A 12,130-nucleotide genomic window follows, 5' to 3' on the forward strand; every position below is an offset into this window, starting at 1 on the left:
CAGGAACAGGCCGAAGGGAGGCACAACAATGTTGCTTTACCTGTAGGAGGTACATTTGTATTATTATTATTACTATTAGTATCGCATTTCAGCTCATGTCGAGGAAGGCGTTTTAAGGGTTTTATAAGATTATTTCGAAGTGTAATAATTTGTTCATTCTTTATGTTGCGACTTATTAACTGAACTATATATTCTGAGGTGCGTCTATCAGCGGTGTGCCCTTCTCCCAATTAACAGCGTTCAAGGCGTTCGTGGAAGAGTGAAAGGAAGAAAATGAGCCGAAAGGAAATCCTTCCATTGGAAGAACTGACACAACTAATGATGAATTACAAGAAGGTGACACTGTAAACACCACTGACGATGAGGAATATATTCCTTCCGACATGAACTATTACACATATACGACGGCCACAGCAGAATATCTTTAACTCAGAAGAGGTATTGCATGGATATTAGTAACTGATGATAGTATGTTTTAAAACATAAAGAAGCGTACAGAAAATAGAGCACCTCAAGAACTGTGTGATGGTGATTGGACCACAGGCCTCGATGCTACAGAAGCCACTGCGTGACTTTCGTATTTACGAGACTCGTTTGGGGCAAAATTTTAATTTGATATAGTTATTGGCCAGTACATAGGAACCAGCGTTTTTCAGCAACACAATGAATAGTTAATACAATCTGATGAAATGGAAGATTTTCCAAAGATTAAGGACAGACCATTTCGCACCTACTACCCCTAAGTGGAATCCTTTCATTGTCCATTCCTTACACTGTTACATCCCGAGTGAAAATGTCACTGCAGATGGGAAAGTGTTTCAATGCAAGACTAAATGCTCTTTCATTCAATATATGAGCCATAAAGCAGAGAAATTAGGAATAAAGTTTAGGCTTTCAGTTGATACATATTCTAGGCACCTGATGAATGAATTTCCTTATGTAAGTAGGTATGAGCAGCGCTCCATAGGTGTTCCCCTGGCTTCATATACAGCCCTTTGTTTCCGCAGGAAGAAATAAGACATGTGACAATATTTTCACAACCAAATGCCCTGCAGAAAGTTTGAAAGGTAAGAGTACAAAGATTGCAAGCATAGTGAATAAACCTAGAAGGGAAATCCTCAATCAACAAAATTTGCTATAGCATCGTTGCACACAACTATACTTTCCAAGTTAGGTAACATGACACTAAGAAGCTATAAGGAGAAAAAGAACAAAAATTGTGCATTTTTGGATTTCGGTTCATGACACAGTTACTATCAATGAATGGCATCCTAAAAAGCTACCAGAATCAGTGGCCCACTGCAATAACACCAAGTAGGCGTTAATGTAATAGGCCAGATGGCTCGACTTAAAAACTGTAAAATGTGGATGTCGCAGATGGTCCATGCCTAATTTTTTTTAACTTGGCAGCTAATTCACATGGGCATTCTATTATAAAGTAATAGGTGAGAAAGTAAGCAGATTTCAGTTTATATACTAGTTGGCAGAAGAGCTGCCTTCAGCATATAAGGCTACAAGGGTACAAAATACTACACTCCTGGAAATGGAAAAAAGAACACATTGACACCGGTGTGTCAGACCCACCATACTTGCTCCGGACACTGCGAGAGGGCTGTACAAGCAATGATCACACGCACGGCACAGCGGACACACCAGGAACCGCGGTGTTGGCCGTCGAATGGCGCTAGCTGCGAAGCATTTGTGCACCGCCGCCGTCAGTGTCAGCCAGTTTGCCGTGCCATACGGAGCTCCATCGCAGTCTTTAACACTGGTAGCATGCCGCGACAGCGTGGACGTGAACCGTATGTGCAGTTGACGGACTTTGAGCGAGGGCGTATAGTGGGCATGCGGGAGGCCGGGTGGACATACCACCGAATACCTCAACACGTGGGGCGTGAGGTCTCCACAGTACATCGATGTTGTCGCCAGTGGTCGGCGGAAGGTGCACGTGCCCGTCGACCTGGGACCGGACCACACGACGCACGGATGCACGCCAAAACCGTCGGATCCTACGCAGTGCCGTAGGGGACCGCACCGCCACTTCCCAGCAAATTAGGGACACTGTTGCTCCTGGGGTATCGGCGAGGACCATTCGCAACCGTCTCCATGAAGCTGGGCTACGGTCCCGCACACCGTTAGGCCGTCTTCCGCTCACGCCCCAACATCGTGCAGCCCGCCTCCAGTGGTGTCGCGACAGGCGTGAATGGAGGGACGAATGGAGACGTGACGTCTTCAGGGATGAGAGTCGCTTCTGCCTTGGTGCCAATGATGGTCGTAAGCGTGTTTGGCGCCGTGCAGGTGAGCGCCACAATCAGGACTGCATACGACCGAAGCACACAGAGCCAACACCCGGCATCATGGTATGAGCAGCGATCTCCTACACTGGCCGTACACCTCTGGTGATCGTCGAGGGGACACTGAATAGTGCACGGTACATCGAAACCATCATCGAACCGATCGTTCTACCATTCCTAGACCGGCAAAGGAACTTGCTGTTCCAACAGGACAATGCACGTCCGCATGTATCCCGTGCCACCCAACGTGCTCTAGAATGTGTAAGTCAACTACCCTGGCCAGCAAGATCTCCGGATCTGTCCCCCATTGAGCATGTTTGGGACTGGATCAAGCGTCGTCTCATGCGGTCTGCACGTCCAGCACGAACGCTGGTCCAACTGAGGCGCCAGGTGGAAATGGCATGGCAAGCCGTTCCACAGGACTACATCCAGCATCTCTACGATCGTCTCCATGGGAGAATAGCAGCCTGCATTGCGGCGAAATGTGGATATACAATGTACTAGTGCCGACATTGTGCATGCTCTGTTGCCTGTGTCTATGTGCCTGTGGTTCTGTCAGTGTGATCATGTGATGTATCTGACCCCAGGAATGTGTTAATAAAGTTTCCCCTTCCTGGGACAATGAATTCACGGTGTTCTTATTTCAATTTCCAGGAGTGTATTTCTAATATAGTACCATAACACAGTAACATTTGAAAGACCTGTCAAATTGGGAGATGTAGAGGGAAGAATAGGAGCAAGCATTTATGTACAAAGTGCAGCAAGTACGTCTGTGGACCCTATTTAGGCAACGTGTTAGATGTCACGATGCAGCAGGTGGATTTGAATGAGGTAAATCAAAATTATAAATGTATTCTCCACTATATATCGCCCTTTTCAAACTTTTATGTTGAAACATATTTTTTCTACGGGACGTTCTTCATCTCATATTGTGTTACCACATATATTTGCAGCATGCAATTCTACAGAAAAAAGTAAAAATATATCCTAGCGAACTGCGTAAAGAGTACGAAATAAGTTGGTGCATATCTAAACTTGTTTACTATTTTCAACAAAGTAAATAAAACTGCATCTATCATAATGATGGTTCGGTTCTTCTAGGTAGACTACGACGCACGTAATTTTTGTGTTAATGTTGTAACTTAACAGTCTGTCTTCTTGTATTTGTCGCGCTGTGTGGGATTCCCCTGTACGACGTTTTTAGTAAATTTAAATCGTTTAAGCGCTGTGTCTGCTTCGTCTGTCTACGTTTCGTCAACGGATTTCCAGGTCTGGTTTCAGTGACTTGTCTGAAATGTACACTCCTGGAAATGGAAAAAAGAACACATTGACACCGGTGTGTCAGACCCACCATACTTGCTCGTAACACTGCGAGAGGGCTGTACAAGCAATGATCACACGCACGGCACAGCGGACACACCAGGAACCGCGGTGTTGGCCGTCGAATGGCGCTAGCTGCGCAGCATTTGTGCACCGCCGCCGTCAGTGTCAGCCAGTTTGCCGTGGCATATGGAGCTCCATCGCAGTCTTTAACACTGGTAGCATGCCGCGACAGCGTGGACGTGAACCGTATGTGCAGTTGACGGACTTTGAGCGAGGGCGTATAGAGGGCATGCGGGAGGCCGGGTGGACGTACCGCCGAATTGCTCAACACGTGGGGCGTGAGGTCTCCACAGTACATCGATGTTGTCGCCAGTGGTCGGCGGAAGGTGCACGTGCCCGTCGACCTGGGACCGGACCGCAGCGACGCACGGATGCACGCCAAGACCGTAGGATCCTACACAGTACCGTAGGGGACCGGACCGCCACTTGCCAGGAAATTAGGGACACTGTTGCTCCTGGGGTATCGGCGAGGACCATTCGCAACCGTCTCCATGAAGCTGGGCTACGGTCCCGCACACCGTTAGGCCGTCTCGACAGGCGTGAATGGAGGGACGAATGGAGACGTGTCGTCTTCAGCGATGAGAGTCGCTTCTGCCTTGGTGCCAATGACGGTCGTATGCGTGTTTGGCGCCGTGCAGGTGAGCGCCACAATCAGGACTGCATACGACCGAGGCACACAGGGCCAACACCCGCCATCATGGTGTGGGGAGCGATCTCCTACACTGGCGGTACACCTCTGGTGATCGTCGAGGGGACACTGAATAGTGCACGGTACATCCAAACCGTCATCGAACCCATCGTTCTACCATTCCTAGACCGGCAAGGGAACTTGCTGTTCCAACAGGACAACGCACGTCCACATGTATCCCGTGCCACCCAACGTGCTCTAGAAGGTGTAAGTCAACTACCCTGGCCAGCAAGATCTCCGGATCTGTCCCCCATTGAGTATGTTTGGGACTGGATGAAGCGTCGTCTCACGCGGTCTGCACGTCCAGCACGAACGCTGGTCCAACTGAGGCGCCAGGTGGAAATGGCATGGCAAGCCGTTCCACAGTACTACATCCAGCATCTCTACGATCGTCTCCATGGGAGAATAGCAGCCTGCATTGCTGCGAAAGGTGGATATACACTGTACTAGTGCCGACATTGTGCATGCTCTGTTGCCTGTGTCTATGTGCCTGTGGTTCTGTCAGTGTGATCATGTGATGTATCTGACCCCAGGAATGTGTCAATAAAGTTTCCCCTTCCTGGGACAATGAATTCACGGTGTTCTTATTTCAATTTCCAGGACTGTATTAGCATGAAATAGCATTCAGTATTATATCAATGATTTTAATCAGTGCTATCTCTTCCTTGTTCCAAGATTTAAACATAGCCCACTCCCAAACACACATGGGCATAAATGGTTCTCATTATTGCACAGAAAAAAGGATAGAATTTACTGGTTACTCTGAAGACCTAATTAATATTTTGAATTTATGCATTTATTCACTTTAACCATTTAGATAAAATACTCGTCAGACGCAACCGTTAAAAATTCTCATTCCCTCCCAGATCCTCATTTTAACGTCAATCAATCTTGATGCAAGTAAACAAGCTTAAGGTTACTAGAATCAAATTATTTGTCCCTCGAGAAAACAAACTGAATAATGACCACTTCGAATCTGAAATGGGCTAATGCAGCTAACACAAAATAAAATAACTGCGAAAGAAGTTTAGAAAAAACATAAAATTAATGTACAGGAAAATAAGTGGGACGCAGCTGTAACTGACTCCTGCCAGCAACAGACCGTACTACAGACGGTGTTAGTATTACAATTAATCCCGTTAGAGAGAAAGCAATAGGAGAGATTCAGTGATGTTTTCCATAGAATTATTAAGTGATTCTCAGAAAATGGACTCACCTTTAACGTTGAGAAAATACATTCTGTTCATAATACACACTCTGTTATGTGCTGTACAACAAATAAGAGTCATACCAACATCTGATGTAGCACATGAGGAGGAGTCAATAACTACGGTAGAAAGCTCCAAATTGATGACCGCGCATGTTCCTGAACACTTGAACCGCAAGAAGGATGTCACTCAACTCCTCAGACAGTTAACCTCAACTAATTTTACTCCTGGTATAGTGGCTAATTTTGAAAACCAACAAATTAACATCCTGACGTAATTTGCACATTTCAATTCAATAATGTCTTACAGGTTTTCAGCAAGCTGGGTTAACCTCAGGACACCAGTTTGTGTTAACCAGTTCGACAAAGAACTTTCGGCTGTGTCTGTATCGAACTGTGTTATTGAACGCTTTTCTGGGGTAGCTCTTCATTTAGGAGTATCGACTGTACAAAAACGAGCAGTAAGAATAATACGTAGTGTTCACCCCCAGACGTCATATAAGTACCTCTTAAAGTGATAAGTATTTTTATTGCTCCATCACAGTATATATATTCGCTTAAAAATTATCGCTAATAGTCCAGCGCAATTTGAGAAGACGAGTGAAATCCATTTCCCAAACTCTGGAAGAAAAATGACGTCTATTGCCGATTCACAAAGCTGAGTGTGGCTCATAAACAGCTTAAATATGCAGCAACAAAAGAATCTTTTATTGTATTCTGGATAACATGTTGTTGTTGTTGTTGTCTTCAGTCCTCAGACTGGTTTGATGCAGCTCTCCATGCTACCCTATCCTGTGCAAGCTGTTTCATCTCCCAGTACCTACTGCAACCTACATCCTTCTGAATCTGCATAGTGTATTCATCTCTTGGTCTCCCTCTACGATTTTTACCCTCCACACTTCCCTCCAATTCTAAATTGCTGTTTCCTTGATGCCTCAGAACATGTACTACCAACCGATCCCTTCTTCTGGTCAAGTTGTGCCACAAACTTCTCTTCTCCCCAAACCTATAACACAGAATGGGTAACATAAAATGTCTTACAGGTAACACAGAAAATTTTAAATCTAACGTAAAATCATTTCTCCTGGACAGCTCCTTTTTCTCCATTGACCAATTTCTGCTTCAAAACTGGTAGCCTGCGCAGTATCTCTAAAAGATAATATTTTCGTTAATGTTAACACGAATCATGTATTTTTGATCTGTGTCTGCTACAACTTCTATGTGACTCCTGTACGTACAGTACATGACTTAGGGTGTTGACGGCGTAGTTCTTGCAGCAGTTTTCCTTTCTTTGGTGTTGTGTGTTCTATGTAAATACAGATAACAGTTAACTGTGGACCAGAACACAGATTGCCGTGCGGGGTGGCCGCGCTGTTGGATGGCGCCATGTCACGGACTGCGCGGCCCCTCCCTGGGACATGGGTGTGTGTGTTGTTCTTATCATAAGTCAGTTTAAGTAGTTTGCAAGTCTAGCGACCGATGACCTGAACAATTTGGTCCCTTACGAATTCACACACATTTCAACATTTTTTGAACACAGATTTTGAACCAATGGAGGACATCCTCACGACTGCCCTCAAGCGCCTTTCCAGATACTACAGCACAAATCAATTTACACCAAATCCCACGTAGACACAAGTATGTTATTCTCATTTGAGAAACAGAAATTAGTCGCAAATTAAAGATAGTACAGGCAGGTGTCGAACGGAACATTGTGAGACCCCAAAAATGTTGGAGTGACATTTGATATTTCTCTTACTTACGACAAGCATTGCATGAAATGGAAGTCTAAAATATCAACCAGTAACAGTCTTTTATGGAACCTGACTGGATCACATTGGGGGGGGGGGGGGGGGGTGGGGGGGGGGGGTAGGCTGCCATGGCACTACGGTCTGCAGCAAGGAATGCGTGTCCTGCTAGGTATAGTTCAACACGTGCCCAACAGGTGGATGTAGCTCCCAGCGACACCTGCAAAAATGAAACAAGTTTCCTAAAATCCACTCTAGACAAATGGCCTTGCCACCTCGTGTTCGAAAAGGAATAGCTGCGAACGAGAAGAGAAAATAAGTGGAGCTCTAGAGAGAGCGCATCCTTTGTGCGGGCACGAACCGCAGCCACACTTAGAAACACTGCTGAAGAACCTAAATTGCAACTATGGAGGGCTACGACCTACCTTCTCTCTACCTGAAAAATAGTTGCAGGAACTCTACCTGCTGACCATCATGGGAAATGGACGACTTGGAAGTCCCTGAATAGACTGAGATCTGTAGTTGATAGATCAAAGGCTATTTTGGTATTAAGGGGTTGTAATGATCAATAGTATATTGAGTCGTGACTCTGGGGAAGAGCAGAATGTTCTTCATATTGTAACCACTCTGTTAAATTGTTAAAAACTTTTCAGCCGGTGTCGTAATTTTAAAATGAGAGTTAGTATGTATGTCACGTAATAAATATTTCACATAAAGCGCCGTTGCGATAGAGGCAAAGATCAAGTGTAGAAACTACACAAAATAGGAGAGCACGTACATTCGCTAGTGAGTGGTTCAAAATAAGAATTAATACTGTAAGTATAGTTACGTTGGAACACAGTCAGTTGTATGCGAACGTGAGATCGGGATAGAAGTACATACGTTCTAAGTACTATCATTCCCTGTGGCCTGGGTAAAAAGAATTGGGGTTAAAATACATTTATTTATCTGACATAGAAAATAATAGGACTTCGTTATTAAATGAAAAGAAAGGCCAGCTCGCTGATGGTAGTAACTAAGGGACAGTATACATCGGTGGCCTCAGCATTACCAGAGGCGAAACTGCTCAAACACCGCTGGATAAAAGGTTTTCAGTTCACTTGCCGTCTCAGACTTGGATATAATCTCAGCTTTTCGGTCACCACCTCCGGTATCGTTGTGAGGGATTAAGTGTCGTACTCAGTCGATGCTCTCTCTCTTATTCCTAGAGAAAGCGTTCCGATATGTTAAGGAACGTCTTGACAACATCACAGAGATGGCGCGTGTGGACGTGATGTCGTTTGCGCTGATTGCCCAGTCGGTTGAGTGCCCTCCTCTCATATCAGGCGGAAAACTAAGTTGATTCTTCCTCTGTGATCTTCATTTGTCAATTGCACGCTTCCATACAATACTAACTGCGTATCCGGTGTTCATATTGAAGCTGTGATCTGATGGACTAATTTTCGATTGTTCCCCAATAACAGTTTTGGAGTAGTTAGAAACGTGAGCTACAATTCTCATCTGTTCAGATACAAAGTCGTGTTTAGACGTTTGACAGTAGTCGATCAACCTGATAGACTAGAACTGCTGAACTTTAGGATTACATCTCTCCACTACTCTCCACACCTGCAATACCGTGATCCGATCCTACTTCTACTGTGTGAATGTTGCATGGATATCTGTCCCACCAAAGTTCTATAAATCCATCCAAACCTTGCATCCGTTTATATTCCCCCACAAGGATCCTTACCCGTGTTGAACACTTCCTACATTATTCATAAATTAGATTCCATAGCTCCACTTTCTCCCCTCTCGTCACCAACCCTGGTATGGTGCTGTGCTTTTACAAACACATCCCACTATTTCTGCACCTACTCACGCATCATATCCCATCGAAACGAAACTTTGACCAACTCCCTCTCGCAGGCAGATATATGCGCCCCTATATTTATGCCTTTAACCATTTTTCACTCTTTCCCACCTATCCCATTCCACTTTTAGGCTCCTCTCTCCTTATCCGCCTCCATGCATCCCCATCCCTTTCCTCTGTTTATCATTACACAAATCAAACTCCCCTCACCCTCTTCGGTATTCCCGCTATCCACCCCAACCCATATCTTCATCTCCACTGTTTCCCAACGTAACTCATCCCTATCCTTTCTACCTACACCATACACGCCTACGGTCGTGTTTGAAAAAAGTTCCAGGACTGCGCCGGACATCCTCAGAGGCGGTCCTCCGCTGAGTTTGTCGACTGGCGTGTCGGTCGTCCGAGAGCGAAAGTTTTACCAGCAACTATGTCAGTCGGTCGTGAAAACCTTCATCCTATGACCTACTGAAAACATTCTATCCTCCAAAAATACCTCTCACCCAGTTGCAGTTTCTTAAGATTTTAAGTAGAAGTGCAGTGCTTCAGTGGTTTCTTTTCTCAGAAGAATTTAACCATCCTGAGATGCGGTCTTAAAATGTATATATTTTCGTTGTTTGGTTGTCCGTCCTAGAGCTGTAATTCATAATAGAAAAAGAGTGCTAATGTTATTTTGTCTTATTCGCGATACATTTTTTAATCCACTTGGTTGAAGAGCGGAATATTGTATTGCTGATATTCCATCCCCCGTCCATACGCGGCGAGGGGAATGAACTAACAGTAATGGAAACAAAAGGATCACCACAAACTTTTCAGAATTTCTGTACTGAAGGTGACTTCTATGTTCAACACAACGACCGACAACATCCCGTATAGACTGTCCCACAAAAGTGCACCCACATTGGCAAGGAATTCTGTAAGTTCCTGATACTCTCACGCCGAGAGTGTGCACGTTCTTAAATCATCTTGAACAGTCGAAAACTGGTCTGATTCTTTGCCTGTTTAGGATTCTGTTGTAAACGTGGAAGCATTAATAGTTACTGGACGGCCCTGGTTTCTTTCTCAGAGGGCAGTTTCTGACAATATGCTAAAAGATTTGTTCTTGGGCAGGCCTGAGACTCTCACAGTCCCCACCTGTGCGTCATAGCACAGTACTTGGCATGTCCGGTTCTGATCCTGTTCACTCTTGTCCACTCACTTCTCTTCAGATCTAATCCTGGTAGTCTGTCAGATGAGTCTCTAATACCTTCATTTTTTATTGCAGAAGCATTTCATCTCTTGTACCATTCTTCTTTAGGTCCTAACGTCAAACTTATTGGTGTTTCTTGCATAATGTCACAGTGGAATGCATGATATGAACCTGTCTAGCAGAGGGTCATTTAAGACTGTGTGATGTGGAAGATTTTGAGGGTAGTCAAGGTGATTAATCTTCCTCCATTCTCGATTGGTTGCTTCTTGGCGTCGCTTTTCAGGTGGTGTAGTGTTACTGATAGTGTGCACCCAAGGGATTGGTGTGAATTTTAGTGTGCCTCTAATAATTCTCATTGATTCATTCAAATGGATTTCAAGTTTGCTTGTGTGAGCTCTGCGTTGCCACACTGGGGCACACTATTCAGCTACGGGTATACATGTTTCAAAGCTGTAGTCCATAGAGTGGATGCTTCAGCAGCCAAGGTTATGCTACCCACTGTCTTCGTGATTTTAGTTCGGGTCTTTGGCTTTTGGATAGTGTTTTCCAGGTCTCTTTTACATATTAAAACTCGGCCGAGAGTGATACCGAGGTATTTAGGCTGGAAATCGTGTCTAATCCTCTGTTAGCAGAAGTTGAGGTTGAGCTGTTGGTTTGCAATTCTGTTGTTTAAATGGAATGCATTGACTTCTGTCTTGGCTGCATTTGGGTTCGAGTCTCCATTCTTCACAATATATGCTGAGACTTTCTAAGTTTCTAGACAATATGCTTTCTTGTTCCTCGAATGTGTTGGTTTGTCATGGTCATCTTTATAGAAAAATTTATGCTAGTAGTGAAGAGCTAGGACAGAACGTTGGGGAAGCCCATTTTTTATAATAAATGACTTTCTCTGTTTCTGTCCAACGGAAACTTTGAAGTAACGGTTGATTAATATATTTTCCACAGTTTTCTTCAGTTTCTTACTTGGGACATGCTTTTCTAGCTTCAGGAGTAGTCCATCTAACCACACAGTATCATATGCTACCGACAGAAGGCCACCAACGTTAACTCTTTCGCAACCATCCCACACCACATTAGGGCTTCTCTCCCCATTTTGCACTACACATATCCCCAGTCCTTTCCTCTTGTTACCACAACCCAAACCACACCCCAGCCTCATGTAGAATATCAAGACTAAAACATGTTCGCAGCAATGGCGCTGGCTCCTAAGCCCAGCTTCATATGCTGGAGTTATATTACTTATTATTCCTTGAATTCCGTTGAGAACAAGTCGTTCCAGTAAAAAAATGGTTCAAATGGCTGTGACCACTATGGAACTTAACTTCTTAGGTCATCAGTCCCTTGGAAATTAGAACTACTTAAACCTAACTAACCTAAGGACACCACACACATCCATGCCCGAGGCAGGATTCGAACCTGCGACTGTAGCGAGTCGTTCCAGTAGTTTGAAGCAAACGCTCAGCAATGCAGTAGGGTGGTAAATTGAGGGGTCATCTACTGTCTTTCTAGACTTGAGGTTGCCAATGTATGTGCAAACATCAGTTGTTGATGTACTTTTCTAGTCTCGAGTATCTCACTGTAGAATTTCTTCAGCCAAGTTCTACCATGTTCCCCAATATGTTTTATAAATTCAGGGAATATGCCATTCAGTGTCTCAGTTTTTCTCATTTTCATTGTTTTGGTAGCCTTATTCACATCTGATTCATTATATGGACCTGATAAGGTGGTGTTACCGCGATGATAGCTATTGATTTCATTGTTCATCCATTAATTTC

Source organism: Schistocerca gregaria, chromosome 7, assembly GCF_023897955.1.
Source record: "Schistocerca gregaria isolate iqSchGreg1 chromosome 7, iqSchGreg1.2, whole genome shotgun sequence".
NCBI classification, from domain to species: domain Eukaryota; kingdom Metazoa; phylum Arthropoda; class Insecta; order Orthoptera; family Acrididae; genus Schistocerca; species Schistocerca gregaria.